At 40.5% G+C, this 12,060-nt stretch overlaps 1 protein-coding gene across 1 annotated transcript in view; it reads left to right on the forward strand.

The window, feature by feature from the left end:
* Positions 1-7,548: 7,548 nt before the first annotated feature.
* The window catches only part of LINGO2 (leucine rich repeat and Ig domain containing 2), a 726,658-nt gene continuing 722,146 nt past the window's right edge, over positions 7,549-12,060 (forward strand). Inside the window, exon 1 of the mRNA XM_087926538.1 lies at positions 7,549-7,619. The gene's annotated coding sequence lies outside the window, so the exon portion shown is untranslated. The remainder of the gene's footprint in view (positions 7,620-12,060) is intronic.

A 12,060-nucleotide genomic window follows, 5' to 3' on the forward strand; every position in this document is an offset into this window, starting at 1 on the left:
TCATGGACAAACATATAGAGTAAAACAGGCAAACAAAATGACTACATTGAGGCTACCAGTGATGGATTGTGTGTTCACATATGGATAAAATTAGTTCTTCAAACCCTCCTAGAACAGATAAAGAATGTAATGTAAATGTTTACTATAATCAAAATTGCTTTGCTATTTTTGAAAATCAATTTCACTTCTAAGTAAACATGTAGCATTATCTTAAGGATAAAAACCGAATTGGCATGCTATCATATGGCATGCCTCTGGTGACTATTATAGAAGGAGGAGGAATTTCATATTTTCCAAATCAATTGGATTCTCATTTATAAGCAGTGTTGCTTTTAAGATAGCCCTATTAAGATAAGTTCCCAATGGAACAAACTTACCATTCATCAAGCCGATATAAAAGTTATGCTGCTTGTTATAAACTTAAATCTGGAAAATTAAAACAAATTCTCTAACTGGCAATTGGACTTTCTGATTGAAAAATGAAAGAGAATTTTCTCAAATTTCTGAGACTTCAGTTTAAATTGTGTATATGTATTTTATGAGTTTATGACAAAAGTTATACAAAGCAAAACATTCATTTCACTCCCACTCCAAATGCACAATTTAAGTTCAGCTAATCTATCCAAATCTATTGCTACTTCTGATAAATAATTTTAAATACATACAAAATACATGTATTCATTACATGTATTAAATACATGTATTCAAATTCAGTATAACCATTCAAGATATACCAGTTTTTCAAACCAAAGAACAGTAAATTATTGTTTCCAGACATTCTTGAAATTGACCAAAGAACAAATTTTGACAACTTAATATAGCCCCAAAATACTAATTTTGATTTAAATCAATTGATATTATACCCAGAAAAGGGTCTGCTCTAGTCATTATTTTTGGCATAGAAAACTCAAGTTATTCAATTATTATTAACTTCAGAAAATGTATTTCTCCATGCTACACTTAGGAGACATTTCCAATAATAATTTTTCTCTGATGCTTATTCTAGAGAGGATACTTTGTATTGGAATTGTATTTGGAAAATAGGCAGATTTTGGATATCAATCCCTCTCCCATTACTTAAATTCAGTTTTTTAAAGAGTGATATTGCTTCAACCAGTGGGTGTTATTGGAAAAGAACTGGAGTCATTTTTGGAGAACATATTCTTCTTGAAACACTTTGGAGAAAACCAGCTTAAAACATATGGTTTTTATTTTAGATCAAATGTTTTTTTGTGTGTTTGATTTAGATTGTCACAACCATTTATTTGTATCACAGGAACAATAATTTGGGGAGGTGGTTTACATAATCTCCGCTTTGCTTGCAATTGCATGAGAAACCATCATAAAGTATTCTGAATTATTTGCAGTTGGTTGGTATTTTAAAGTGTTCACTAAAATGATGAACAGCTTCAGTTGCAGGACGCTCATCAATATGAGGAATTCAGGTTACATATTCTTAATCTATTTGGCTTCTACAGTAAGCTGAAGGAATGAAAAACTGTATTAAGTTGTTTCAGGGTGTGTGTTTAAATTGATTTATGAGCTCAAAGATGTTGAAGAAATGCATTTAGTGATTTGAAACGAATCTTTCTCTATCCTACACCTACTGATTATGAGATCATTTGGGGTATGTTGGGAATTAACATTAAATTATCACTTCGTTTTTCATTTCAGGCACTGTGGTACTTCATCAGACATATTTCATTCAGTAGAGAAATTGTTGTTTTCAGTAAATAAAATGAGTTCATCTCTTGGTCTCCATTTATTTAAAACAATTTTATATTGCCCTTCATCTCAAATTTACAGGCAGTACTGAACGTAAAAATAAATACTGTAAACTTTCAAATGCTGTTATATTTTGGTTCATTCTAACAACCAAACTACAAGCAAAACAACAACCAATTATGTTTGTTTCTTATTTTATATAAAATTGGGTTTAGGGTACTCTAACTTATGACCCAAAGAGAATGTGGGATAATAGTTACTTAAACTAGGTAAGATTTTTAAACCTGATCTGCTCCAGTTACTTTAATTATAATTGTGACCAACCCAAACAATCAATTGCTTGAGATGATGGGAACTATAGTCCAATGTATTCGAAATACACTTTTGTTTTTTTTCCTCCATAGTATTTCATATAGCAGAAGTGAATGGGATTTAAAGAGAAGTACCTCGAGAAAGGGAACATAAGAAAATTAGGCAAAGAAAAATTTCACCTTCGTAAATCACACACATTGATCTTAAAATTAGGAGAGAAACAACATTTTATGTGTGACTTTCTATTCCTCAATTGATAATTGTTAGATGCATTTGTAATCCGACTTCAGAGAAATGCATTGTGTTTGAAATGTTGGGAAAAGAAATAACAACACAGTTCCGTGGGTGCTATTCTGAAAAATAGCCACATTCTTGTGGGCTGGTATATACTGTGCACAGGTAAGTACAGTGCATTTAGAAAGTATTGAGGTCCCCTTCGCTTTTGTTATGCTGCAGCCTGATTCTACAGATGTTGAAATTCTTTCTCTCATTAACCTACACTCAGTACTCCTTACTGACAAAGTGAAAGCAGAATTTTAGAAATGACATAACAAAATTGACAAAAGTGAAGGGGGTCTGAATGTACTGTGCAGACATTAGAAGGGGATAATTGTAAATTTGAAAAGGCATTCTGTGGTGCATATAACTTTCATATCTTAGTAAATACTTACACACCCTGTAATACCTTCTCCAACTGCAGGTTCTTTAGATGCTGGAATTATGGATTCCAGAATTCCCAGAAAGTAAGGGGATTCTGGGAAAAAAGCTGGCTTGAATGGTATACACTTGAAACATAGTTTGTGTGCAGACATCACCAAGTAAAAGCACTGTGAAGTGTTATACAAGTCTGATATATACCTATATATCTCTATCTCTTTATCTTAAATTGTTAAATGAGATTTGTTAAGTGAGCTTTGCCCTAATTTACAACCTTTCTTGCCACTGTTTTTAAGTGAATCACTGCAACTGTTCCATTAGTAACACAGTTGTTAAGTGAATCTGATTTCCCCATTGACTTTGCTTGTCAGAAGGTCGTGAAAGTCATGATGTTGGGACACTGCAACCATCATAGGAGTCAATCGCCAAGCATTTGATTCTGATCACATGACCATGGGGATGCTGCAATGGTCATAAGCAGGGGTGGGATTCAAATTTTTTAACAACCGGTTCTGTGGATGTGGCTTAGTTGGTGGGCATGGTTTGGTGGTCATGTGACTGGGTGGACATGGCTTGGTGGTCATGTTATTGGCTGGGCATGGCCAACTCAATATCACTCACATCGAGGCACGCATCTCCTCGCCTGGCCTCTCATGTCTGTGGGGATGTTGCAACAGTCATAAGTGTGAAAAATGGTCATAAGTCACTTTTTTCAGTGCCTTTGTAACTTTGAATGGTCACTCCACACAAGCAAAGTACCAGCAAAGGAGGGAAAAACAATTCCAGAGAAGTTCCTGAGACAGGAAGTCTAGTCCTGCCAAGAGTGTAATAAGGGTTAACAGAGGGGCAGTTTCTGTAAGCAACATCAGACTGTTTCCTTCCTGCCTTCCTTACAGGATTAGGCCAATAATTTCTTCTAACAACCAGTTCTCCAAACTGCTTAGAATGTTAACAACTGGTTCTAGTGAATAGGTGCGAACTGGTAGAATCCCAGGCCTGGTCATAAGAGTGAAAAACAATCATGTCACTTTTTTCAGTACCTTTGTAACTTTAGATAGGCACTAAATTAAGTGTTGTAAGTCGAAGACTATCTGTTCTTGGGATTGTTTCAGTATAATACAGAGACACGGATCTCTATTCCACAAATATTGGGTTTAAACTGGAAGATGCCAGGATATCAGAGTCTCAGAAAGATTACACATCCTTCTAATCTCTCAGATTAAATTAAGCCAACCATTTTCATTCACTGTTTGCTAATATACTACTCAACTTTGAAGACAAACAGCTTTGCACTTGCTCAAAGTCACTGCTTATGAGGGGATGTGAAATATAGTTTCATAAACAAAAATACCCAACAATTTTATAGCTTAGAATTCCAGTTGTATTAATATTGTATTGTATTGTATTTACAGCTGTGCACCTAGCAGCTAGTTGCTAGGAGGATGGTTTGAGAAATAAACTGAGGAGGAGGGAGGAAAAGGGAAGGTTAGTCTGAAGATATTGATCGCATGACACATTGAACCATTACTAACAGCCGTGTTTTAGTTGAACATATTGTGTAAACTCAACCCCTACAGTTAATTTATGATTCAGTGAGTCATGCACACCCAAATCATGAAATAAATCGTGCTTAAACTAAGCATGAGTAAGCATATTGTGTTGACAATGAAAATATTAAAGAGGCGAATAACTTCTGTCTTTTAGGATTGACTATCAACATTAAACGACCCCATGGCCAGGAAATATGCCACAACCAGCACATGACACAGTAGGAATAAAAGTCTTGGAAAAACTATTGAAATGTTAAAATGTGTCTATCCCTACAAAGATCAGAATTGTGCAGGGAAGGGCTTTATTTGTCATTCTTTAGGGAAGTGAAAGATGGGCTTTGAAGTAACAGAATATTCATGCACCTTTGAACTCCAGGGTTAGAGGGAATGCCATATGCAGCTTAGAAACAATTGGCTCATAGAACAAAGCAGTTCAGAATTCTCATGTAAAATACAAATGACCAGGGTGAGATTGTCATATTTGGACATGTGAAGGCCTAGCACTCTAAAAAAAAAAAAGTTTATAAAGTTGGGAAAAGCTGAAGGAAAAAGAAGAGGACCTGCAGTATGATAAATTATAGCCACAATGTGTGACTTTTGGAAGAACTGAAGGATAAGGTTGGAGACAAATCATAGAACATAGAATAATAGAGTTAGAAGGGTACCACAGATATCAAACTTGTGACATTATGTTGCCATCACGTGACATTTTGCAATGTTTTTTTCCCTTCGTGGAGCTGGGGTGGGCATGGCCTGCATGTGATGCATCCAGCCCTGTGGGCTGCCAGTTTGATACCCCTGCAGCCTATGCCATTTCAGATAAATGGTTGTTCAGTCTCTTTTTGAAAGCCTTCAGTGATGGAGGCAAGCTATTCCACTGACTGAGTGCTCTCAACGGTAGGAAATTTCTCCTTAGTTCTAGGTTGCTTCTCTACTTGGTTAAGTTTCATTCAAGTCTATGTGGCTGCTAAGAATCAACATCACCTTTGTGGTACATGATTAGGTACCAAAATCTGTCAATAAGCATGTCTCATATCCATTGACCCAAGACAGCAAAGTTTCCTGGCTAAGTAAGCAGGAATTGAAAACCTGCGCCCTTCTAGATATCACTGAATTATAACTCCCCCAAGACCAAGCTAATGTGTCCAATAATGAAGATTGCTGACACTTATAAATCAGCAGTATCTGAAAGTCCACAAGAGCCTCTATTTTCTAGTTTTCCTCCTTTTTAATGGTTTATCATAATTGTCATCAGCTGCAATCAGCATGACCAACCCAGATGTAAACAAAGCATCTGGAAAGAACATTGATTGCAGCAATCCCCTCCAATTACCATTTTGCCTAATCGTTTTATGTTTTTCTTTTTAAATCCAAAAGGGGAGCATTTTTTCCTCCTTCCCTCAGAAAAGCAGTGGTGTCCAAGAGAGCAAGTTAGAGGATTGGCAGTTAAACAAGACCTCAGCTCACCTAGTCAGATTTACTCTGAAGAACTAAAACTGGGAAAGTGACTGGAATTTTACTCTCAAGTGCACTCAGCCCCGGGCCCCTTCTTATAGCTGGAGAAGCCGCAAATTGAAAGCACACCTGGGAGAATATTTTGCGTTCTCAAGAACAGCCGGACTCAAAGGATGAGTAAAAAAACCTTTTATTGTCCCCCCCCCCTCCCAAAAAAAACCCCGGGCTGCTTTCAGGATCGACTTCAGACCAGGCAAGAGATTGTAATGTAGCCAGACTTTCTCCGACGCTGAGAAACCAGTCCGAGGATGCGACGGTTTCCTTTTGATCTGCAACAAAAACCCGATTCGGATTTTCCGCCCTCCCGCCGTTTCTCAAGGCAAAACAAAAAAAACAAACAAAAAAAAGAGCTTCAGTTTGACGCACTCCGATCCTATACCTCGCTGGGATCTTGTTTTTGCATCTGGCCGGGTTGCAACCGCACAGCCCTGAAGAGATGGCTGCTTCCCAAAGGCTGGCTTTTCCCTACGCCGGTTGAGCATCCCACCTGCTCCCACCCATTCCCGAATAGCGGCGACTGGGGAAAAAAAAATAAAAAAAAAAGTGAAAGCGGCCAAGGAAGGAGAAGGAGGCGCGTATCGAGGGGCTCCTCCTGCGCTCGTACCTCTCGCGCCGAGGCGTTTTCCCCGCGCCTCTTTTCCCTCCAGTTGCTTGATCGGGTCACCCCAGCGTAAGAAGGGCTGCCGCCGGGCGATGCTTACTCCGGGAAATGCCAGCCTCTCTTGAGCTCCAACGCGATTTGGCGGCAACGGCTCCTTGCTTTCGTCGAGGAGGAGGAGGAGGCGACGGCTAGGAAAGAGTTAAACACCGGCCCTTCGGGGTAGCGAAGCGAGCGAGCAGCCGTGGAATTGCTGGCTGACTCCGGGGAGGGGGGGAAAAAAAAAGGAAGAGAAGGCTGGTTGCGACGCTCCAACTACAGAAGACTCGTTGATCCGCTTTATTGCATGCCTATTGTCTTATTTTGCTTTGGCCCCCGCCCCCCTCTTTCTCTCTCTCTCTCCCCCCCCATCCCCTCCTCCGAACCCTCCCATCCCCTTCTGCGGGACTTTCGCGTCGCGCGTTCAAGCCTCGGAAGGAGCCGCTCGTGCACACGCGCGCCCGCCCATCCTCACCTAAAAAAAAAAAAAAAATCCAGGCTCGCTTGGCTCGTTAGATGCGATTGCTCGGCGCCGCCGTTTCCTTCTGCACCGGAAAGTTTCCTCCGCCTTCAAGCAGCATCTCTGCAAGCGGACCGCGCTGCAAAAGCTTTGGCGAGAAGCGTTTTTTTCCTTGGGGCGCGTCAGAATTTCGGCTTGGGGGTCTTTTTTCCAAAAGAAGAGGAAGAGGAGACGCTGGAGTAGGAGAGACAAATTCCCCCTTCCTTTTTCTTTCTTTCGTTCTTTCTCTCCCCTCCTTTCTTGAAGGATTGTCGGATAACAAGGAAACGGCTCTCGATCAGGGAAGCCTCTAATTTCATTCTCTGCCGCCGCCACCACCAACACCACCATCCCTTGCCTTTTTTGTTTGTTATGTTTGTTTTTGAAACGACCATTCCTCCTGCAGGATTTATTTGTGGAAAATAACCAACTAAAGAGAACCAAGCCAACTTGGAAAGCGGGGAGACCCACGCCTTGCTTCTCTCCCATCCGCCCCAACCCTCGTCCGGGTGGGTTTCCAGTGTCAGGATCGCTCTCTGGGTTTTGCCTTTATCCATTTTGCCTCCTCCGTGGCCGATATCCAAAGGAACTGTGGAATTAGGAAAGAAGCCGATCACCGATCGCGCGCGTGTGTGTGTGTGTGTGTGTGTGTTGTGTGTGTTTGTGCGACACCCAGCTTGGTTCTGTTTCACACGGCGCCGAGAAGGATTCAGGCGGCGGGCAGGTAAGGGAAAAAGAGAAGCTGCCGTTCCCCTTGGATTTCCCTCCCCCCCCTTTTTTCCCTGCTTTAAAAGGCACCTTGCATTGGATTCCTGCCTTCTCCTTCAAAAGTCCATCTCTGGGCGCCTCCTTGCCGTTTCTTCACCGCCAGCCCCGTTTTGGTTCCGAGGAGAGGGAAAGTTACTGGCCCCGTAAAGGAGGACCCAGAATTCGCCGACGGAAAGGAGGCGAAAACGGCTGGATGGAGACAGAAGGGGAGGGAGCCCGCACCCCTCCTTTTTACAAACAAAAAAAAAACCCAACCAAACAAACCCCCAAACGCACTTTAGGGTTGTTGAATTTCGGCTGTGAATGTTTGGCGCGTTTTCCCTCGGCGCCTTCGGTACGCGGCTGCAGAGTGCGGGGTGGGGTGGGGTGGCGCAACCCAGCCTTGGCGTGCTTTTTAAGGGGCAGCGTGGGTGGGTTGAGGAGGGCGGGAAGGTACCGTGGCCCTGTTTCCAGCGGCTCCTAAAGTCAAACGCGGTTGTCTGTGCAGGGATTGCGCTCCGGAATCGGCTGGGGGCGGGGGGGGGTGTCGTTGCGGGTCTTTTTTTGTCCGCTAGAGGTTCCCCGGGAGCGCGGGATTGAAGAACGCGGAGGGAGAAACACTCCCCCTCCGCGGAAAATAGGGTTCGTTTCAGCCGCACCTCGGGGAGAGCGGCGCTCAAAGCGTGGGGTCTCCAAGGCTTTCTCTATCTCCTGCCCCTTCCTTCTTGGCGCTTTCATATTTCTGACTTGAGGGGTGGAGGAAGATGTGCGTGCGCGTGTGTGTGTGTATAGACAACGAGCTTTGTGCTCTCACTTCTGTGCTTGGCTGTGGAAAGCTCGCTGTTTTCATGGGGGGGGGGGGAGATGGGGTCGGAGGTAAACCCCATCTATAGTCGGCATTTCTCTCAGGTTCTGACCAGAGAGGCTGCTTAACGTTTTAGAAACAGTGGCTTAATTTTAGGTGTATTTCATATGTCTTTTGCTGTAGGTGATATTTTTTTAATTTTTCTCAAAGAGCATTTTAGGATGACCCATTTATTTATTTATTTGAGCATGGTGGAAGATACTTGGAATGTGAGGAGAGAGAGAGAGTTTGGTTTTACTCCCTAGCTGTCTCTTTGCAGTGAAAAAACAAATGTGTGTAGACATCCAACACATAGGGTTTTGGAACAGATGGGCAGTTTGGTGGATGGTTTTTAAAAATCCTCCGCACATTTAATTTTTTCTTTTAAAATTAGAATATTCTTTCTGTGATCTTGATTCTACTGGTCCAGCCCCTTGTTCGTTTTCTACCACAGAAACGTTGTGATGTTTATGCTATCCGCACTTAGGGAGTTTGATTAAACCCTTTCTGATTTCTTCATCCATTCTCAGAAGCCCTCAAATGCATTCCCAATGTGGGCTGAATAGCATCCAAGAATGAAATTGGATATGGTAGAATCAAGCATAGTATAAAGGAAAGCCTTGTGTCCTGAATGGGCAATAGCACTCATGGGGAAGAGCATGAGTTAAGTAAATTCCGAAGAATCTTCAGCTTGTAACCAAATGTTGGCATATTGTCATCAGTCATTGAAAGCCTTTATTTCTTCTGGTTATTCTGCCATGAAGCTCTAGTGGCAAAAAGCTGTTGGCGCTTTTTTTTTTTTTGCTTTGCTTCCAAGTAAGAAAGAAAATGTGGGTTCCAATGTCCAATATTATGTCTCTCTGTAGTTTTCATTTCTCTGCCAGAGAATCACTGTACTAATATTTAATGAATCGTTTAGGATTGCCAGGAAACCCCAAATGAAAACCACTAATAGAGATGGCAAGAAAAAAAAAGGAGCCCCTTCTCCAGAGGGCTTGACTTCCTTGTGTCTAGACACAAGGTGGTAGGGTCAGTTAAAATGATCCAGGAGTCATTAACTTGGGAAAAACAAACTGATTTATTAATCCAGTTGTAAAAGTTGTGTGTATGTATAGATGCACATCCACATGTGCACATATATACTGTGTTATGTAGCATTGCCAAAAGCCTTATTTTCACTTACATCAAGACCAGAAATTTGCTTTATTATAGCTAAATATGCTTGATAGGTTACGGTGCATGGATGATGCCTGAAGATTATAATCTTGGAGATTCCACATGTGAACAAGGCTCAGCGAATGACCTATGAATGCAGTTATCTAGGATTGTAGTATTACTATAGTAATAATGATCAGGATGATTATTTTAAGATGATATATTTCTAGTATGTCATCTGATTCATGTGTGTTATATGAAATACCATGCCTGCTTACAGCTCATTCTAACATATGAGGGAGGCTAATATACTCTATAAAAACTGATCTTTTTCTGGGTTAAAGGTTTAATTGATACTAACTTATAAGTATAGCACATCTTCATAGCATATCTTAGTATGGAAAAGGTTTTAGTAAAGACAAATGCTGTCCTTGATATATTTGATGTACATTGTGATCAGGCTAGCTTAATTTTCAGCCAGTAGTTTCAGCCAATCAGGATTGAAAAGCTTTTTAAGTTTCTGAGAATCCTTGTGAGTATAATTTTATATGCTGTATAATAATTGCATTATTGATTGCCTTTATCAGAAAGCTGTCTGGTATTTTCTGATAAAAGACTTAAAGACAGCAGCAGATGAGCTGAAGTAAGTTTTGTGACTTACTTTCTTACTGCAACATTGCTGGAATAGTTGTGCCAGGGCCTGAGATGCTTTCCCCCCACCCTTTTTTAAAGCTCAATTTTATTTGAAATTTCACTGGATCATTTTTATACAAATTATAGCTAAACTTTGAATGGCTTGCCACAAAACTAGAAAGATAGGGAGGGAAGGGCAGAAAAGGCAGTTTCATTTTGATTCAACATTTTAAGTGTCCTAAAGGTGTGAAATTTGTCATGTGGAGAGAACTATACACAAATATAAAGTATTATTGTTAACAAAGAAAAATTATATGGGCTTTTCTGGAGTGGTTTCAGGGGAAAAAAGAAAACCACATAAATTAGACCTCAAAGCTGCATAATTGGTTCCCTATTGTATGAATGCATAACTAGAGAAAAACTCTGGTAAAGCACAAATTAGGTAGAATGCCAATTTTAGAAGGAAGGAAAAGAATAAGGAAACATGGAATCAATTTCCTGTGCATATTTATTTAATTGTATTTCAGTAAGAATTACTTATCAGAAGTATTCTTACAATGGCAGCTTGAGGGGAAGAGAGCAATCTTTCTAGAAAACAGATCAGCATATGTGTCTTCACCAATGCTCTGCTAAGGCAACACCCATTACAGGGAGCACAATAAGAAAAATGGTCTTTCTGCATAGCAAATGTGAAAAATGGAGGTATATGTATTTCTCAGTGTTATGAGTTGGTTATTAATTATTTTACTTGGCAGAAAAGGACCTTCATTTATCTATGATTTCTTTAAAAAAGCATCTGTCATGTTCTGATATTATCTAAGATCATGGCATTGCTTTTGAATTAATATAATTTCTCTGATTTATCTTTTATTTTGCTATCTTGGTAAATGAATAAGATGCAATATGTTTGTGCTGCTGATGCTTCAGTAAAATGACACATCTCGCTGCATTTATTTTGTGTCTAGACATTCTATGAAAGGTCTCTAGGTGGAAATGTTTTCCTGTGTAGAAAGAACAGAGGAAATACAAACTATAAGAGATGTTCTTCTATGACAGCTAAGCTATCTCTAAGCACTATAATGCATTTAACAGGTACCAGTGAATTAAACTGAACATCCCGGGACAATGTTGTTAAGTTGAAAACTGTAATGGATGTGGTCTTAAGGTTCTCCTAAGACATTTTGTTGTCTGAAGAGAGAGGCAAAATGGAGTGCTCGTCGGTATGCTGGAACCAATCGGACTGGCCACTATTTCCCTCCATGGTTAGTATGTTTTATGGCACTGAGCATAGCAGGCTAACACAAGGCTATGTTTTGTGACATATACCATATAAGGATCTCCACGATTTCTTTCCACTGTAGGATAGCAGCCATTCTCTCATCATTGGTAGGGTTTTTCTTGCATTATCTTCATAGCTGAAGAAAGTTGGTTCCTTGCTGCTAGAAATGCACCTTCATGGTTATTGCTTCATGGAACAGCTTTGCCCTCGGAAGTTGTGGGAGCGCCATCACTTGAGACTTTCAAGAAGAGATTGGACTGCCATTTGTCAGAAATGGTGTAGGGTCTCCCGCTTGGGTGGGGGGTTGGACTAGATGACCTTCAGGGTCCCTTCAACTCTGATTATCTGTTAGCTGCCCGACAGTGAATAGGCACACAGTATTCAATTGAATTGAATACTTTATTTGATCAGGTTTGATTATACACACAAGGAATTTGTCTCTGGTGCATTGTACCTTCAGTGTACATGCAAAGCAACAGAATAATGGTTGTCATCATCATCATCATT

The sequence above is a fragment of the Pseudonaja textilis genome, chromosome 2 (assembly GCF_049901715.1).
Source record: "Pseudonaja textilis isolate UNSWEBS1 chromosome 2, rPseTex1.2, whole genome shotgun sequence".
NCBI classification, from domain to species: domain Eukaryota; kingdom Metazoa; phylum Chordata; class Lepidosauria; order Squamata; family Elapidae; genus Pseudonaja; species Pseudonaja textilis.